The sequence below is a fragment of the Scylla paramamosain genome, chromosome 3 (genome assembly GCF_035594125.1).
Source record: "Scylla paramamosain isolate STU-SP2022 chromosome 3, ASM3559412v1, whole genome shotgun sequence".
Lineage (NCBI taxonomy): Eukaryota > Metazoa > Arthropoda > Malacostraca > Decapoda > Portunidae > Scylla > Scylla paramamosain.
Window position 1 is genome coordinate 3737501 of NC_087153.1, and position 5000 is coordinate 3742500.

Genomic DNA, 5000 nt, shown 5'->3' on the forward strand with positions numbered 1-5000 from the left:
TCTGTGTCTCGCACCGTGCTTCGCGCCGCTCTGAGGCTCCTCGGCGATCGTGCGTGTGTTTGAGATCATTGAGACTTTGTTTATTGTGAAGCAGCTCAGTGAAACACACACACACACACACACACACACACATCTTGGTTTAATGCAAGAAGCAAATATCTTTTATGAATAAAATATAATATTGCATTATCATTTCCTGAAATAATAAATCATTTATGAAATTCCGAATCCTTTATGACCTCGCCAGTTTCTTTACCAGAATTGTTCAGCTATTCTCCACCTCACATTGACTGCGGCTGGCGGTACAGGACATTATGCTGAATACTTTATGAGGAATTTCAATCGTGGCTGAGAAAGTTATCATTAGCAATCATGTTTCAGTAATGTATCTCCCATTATTTTCTCTAGCAAAGAGAGCCAATAGTTAATATTCATCTAACCGCTTACCAAAATTCCTAAGTCTGCCCTTTTAACCTGTTGCACTAAAGCTTAAATGCTGTGGTGAATACATATATTATCTCAGTGTTTGTATTTGGTATCACATTTGTGGAGAGCTTTAGATGTAACTCGGTGAATCCTCCCCCACAGTAAACACGTGCGACAATTAGCCATAAACACGAGCACTTCTCATAAGAAAGCAGCACGCAATTTAATGAAATATCACCAGAAAACAAAACAACTGCCTTATAGCGCTAATAAAGGCGAGAGTGAAAACCTTTTTAAAAAGAATAAAGCCATTAAGCGAGAGCCGAGAGAGATGCACTGGTCATAAAACTACTCTACAAAATCCATGTATACAATTTTATACATGATGCTCTTCGGGGGTTTAACAATAGCCTGGGCCGAGTGTGGGGATTGATTTACACCATTTGCTAATACACCAGAGATAAGCGAGTGGCATTGTTGTTGGGGCGCACGTTTAGCAGATGTAATCTCCGCCGGACAATGTTGCTGTCGATTCCTCCGTCTGATTTATGACCTTTATTTTACTATTGATGATCTAGGATTACCCCGCAGTCCTGGAGGGAGGGAGGCGGAGTGTGTCTGTTTACACCGCATGTGTGTGTGTGTGTGTGTGTGTGTGTGTGTGTGTGTGTGTGTGTGTGTGTGTGTGTGTGCAGCGTCTCCCAGCTGGCGGTCCTGCAGCACACACAGTTAAGTACAGCTCACAGTGTAGCAGGAAGCCTTAGCCAGTGGCTCTCCCCAGTTTGTACGTATAGAGTTAAGTGACTGTTAGTGCTGCAGCTACACAAACACACACACACACACACACACACACACACACACACACACACACACACACCACTTACCTACATTTGACAGTTTTACGGATTTCTTACTATTCTCATCTACTTCGCCCTCTCTCCCTCCCTCCCTTCCTCCCTTGCATCTCCTCTCCGCCCCTGCTCCCTGCTCCCTCTCCGCCTCACCTCGCCAGACGTGTCGGGGGATAACGAGGCGCAGCGACCCAGAGTAGAGTGTCATATAACATGGTATCTTGGGAATTACTCTGTAGATGGCCGCCGATATTCTCTCTCTCTCTCTCTCTCTCTCTCTCTCTCTCTCTCTCTCTCTCTCTCTCTCTCTCTCTCTCTCTCTCTCTGTCTCTCTCTCTCTCTGCGTTTCGAGGTATATAAAAAGTGTACTCGTATATATATTTTTTAATCATTTATCTATTCTCTCCTTTTAGTGGAAGATGGCAAGATATTACTTAAGTGTTTGAGGAAATTAGCACAACATCAGAAATCTTACGACAAGGAGATGAACTTAAAGTATAGGTGTGTATGGGGTTTAAATAGAAGGATAAGTGCGCTGCGTGGGGAAGTGCAAGTCAAGGCAAGGTGAGGTGAGTGGATAAAGGAAGCGAGGCGGCGGGAGAGATGGCGTGACAGTGCTTTTTTTTTTTTTTTTGTGTGTGTGTGTAGATTGACGGATGGAGATGAAAGGATACCGTCTGTGTGGTGATGGAAACTGGTTAATGATTCATGTGTAAAGGATAACTGACTGCAGCGGTGTGTGTGTGTGTGTGTGTGTGTGTGTGTGTGTGTGTGGGTGGGTGGGTGGGTGGGTGAGTGTTCTCTCGCGTGCTTACATTCTGGCTTATGATATGTAGCGTGTCATCGACCGACTCCCCAGCACAAACAAAGCCGTAGTCCTTATGTTATATCACAGACTGGTTGCCTCAGTCATTTTTGGTTTGGCTCTGGTTGTAAGAATACTTGAGAAACATTTGATGCATCTGATAGTCATACAGTATACGGACATGACTTCTTATCAGCAGTAGGAGTTTTTTTTATGAATCCTTATCAATAATCGGAGAAAGTGAATAGAATGACTCTCTTGAATGATGAAACGCGCAAAGCTAATACGTATTTGCAAAGGAAAGGAGTAGGTTCATGAAGCACCAAGAATCTAAAAATTGAATAAATTATTAAATAAATCAAGATGTCTATTCTACCAAGTTCCTTCGAAGAGGTAACAACACCGTCATTGTAAATTTTCAAAAGCTGTATTGATTTATAATATTGTTTGCTTGCAGTTGACGTTTTTTTATTATCTGAGTTGAGTAATGTAGCGCTTAACATAATTTTCTTCTATACACGATTCTGTAACATTGTGTCAAATATTGAGGCAAGTAAAAGTTATTTTTTTTTACCAGACACACCGAGTATCTTGTATCACTGGGACATCTATCGTGTCCCTCCCGGCGCGACGACTGGGCGGTGTCACTGAGACGGGAGGTCTAGGGACATAACACTGCCGCTTTCCCGCGACTGTCCATCTGAAACACTAATAGTTCCGGCTTACTGTGACATTATGCCATTTTTGTTGTGTATAGAAAGAGAGGGATAAGCAAATAGGCAAATACAATTAATAAGGTATAGTAGCTGGAAATTTTAAGGCTTTTTTTTTTCCTATTCCTATAAAGACTGAGCATCTCTAGAGTCTACAGGGAAAAATAATGGTTAGGTCAGCAATAAAAATGTCATTCAGTGATCACTTTACCTCGGCGACAGAGGAAGGATGCCGACTTACCAAACTGTGGGTACATTTTACAATCAATAAAACGCCACAAGATTAAAGTGTTATAGTCTCCAGGAAAACAATTTAGGAAAACTGTTGTTCTGGCAATCTTTTTATTTTGACCTTCGTTCTGTTGACAAGACAACTGACGTCATCTATTTGATGTGTGAACAGACTTATTTCACCACAGTACCAATAAATCGTGAGATCATAACATTTGATAAATAAACTCTTCAAATAATGCTACCTGTTTTTGCTAATTATACCGTTCTTCACCTTGCCTTTCCTTCCTTCTTTCTTAATTCATTTCTATAAATGTTTTCCTAGTCTCTCTCTCTCTCTCTCTCTCTCTCTCTCTCTCTCTCTCTCTCTCTCTCTCTCTCTCTCTCTCTCTCTCTCTCTCTCTCTCTCTCTCTCTGTGACACACACACACACACACACACACACACACACACACACACACACACACACCATACAGGAAAACCGTATCCACCTCTTCACCAGACAGAACCGAAATATTGAAATATGCGGATAAATATATATTAGTGTAGAAATTTCCTCCTACGCCTCTTGTTATTTCCCAGGCAACCCTTTATTTTTCCTCCTCCTCTTGTTCTCTCTGACCTTCTCCTTCACCACTTCCTCTGAATGTTGATCCTCGGTTTGATGATATTACCTCCTACTCTAATTGTTTTTCCTCCTCCCTATTGGCTTTCTTGATCGCATCTCTGTATTCCTTCCCCTTGCTGTCCTCTTCATCATCATCATCACCTAATATATTTTTGCCTGATACGTTGTGATTTTTACTTTGTATTTGTTTTCTGATTTCTTGTCACGATTTATTTATCTAATCCCACAAGACGCGACGAATTTCTTAGTATCTGTCCTGATTTATATTTCTGCCAAGTATTTTCTTTAAATTTTGTCTCAGTGAAGTAAATAAATCATGTAAGACCGGATGGAATCACTGCTATTTATTCTGATTTCTCTTCCTCCACCAAAAAACCACCACCACCACCACCATCACCAGTACAACAACAACAACCACCACCTACAGTTCCACCTACACGTTGGCGGGGTAACTGCCTGGCTGGCTGCCTGGACGCAGGGGGACACACGGGACGGGAGACGGGGCGGCGTATAATTTGTCACTATCGTGGTGTATCTTGTAGGGCGCCACGCTGGGCCGGAATGCCAACACCGACACTTATGCACGCCTCCCTGACGGTAATCTGACCTTTGTAAATTCCCGCTCAGATCACCCAGGATCCCGAGACTCTGGGGCTGTGTTGTGCTGGGCCTGCCACGACCGTCTCAGGTGAATGATGTGAGACCTAATTATTCCTCGTAGGTAGGAGGTATTAAGCAGAGGGTGGGGTGTGTCAAGGAGTGAGGTGTGAAATGGTGGTTCCTGATTCCCTTTTCTTTCACTCCTTTTGTTGGTTACGTCTCTCTCTCTCTCTCTCTCTCTCTCTCTCTCTCTCTCTCTCTCTCTCTCTCTCTCTCTCTCTCTCTCTCTCTCTCTCTCTCTCTCGTGTGGACTTTATTTTATTTATTTATTTTTTATTTTTTTATTTATTTATTTATTTATTTATTTTTTTGTATATTCGTCTGTTTATTTTCTTCACTTTACTTCCTCGGCCTGTTACATTTTTCGTCTCTAAATTGGGATACGATGACTCTTTTATTCTCTGTTTATTCACATATCATGATTTATTTTTCCTCTGACAAGATGTAGCGTTGAGGAACTTGACAATGTACGCACATGATAAAACATTTGATTATAAACTTATTAAATCAATCTTATATCTATCAGTCACAGCACCTGATCTTTTTTCAATGTAATTCCATGTGATGTCATTTTATAAGTGGTCGTCATCCTATTATCATCACAGTCATCATCCTCATCACCATCATCAGCCTGTATGCCTCCACTGCAGCATTAAGACTTCCTTCATTGGACAGATGAACTTTAT

General features: G+C 41.7%; 1 long non-coding RNA gene across 2 annotated transcripts in view; it reads left to right on the forward strand.

The window, feature by feature from the left end:
• The window catches only part of LOC135089356 (uncharacterized), a 93267-nt gene that overhangs the window by 62792 nt on the left and 25475 nt on the right, over positions 1-5000 (forward strand). The gene's annotated exons all lie outside the window — the stretch shown is intronic.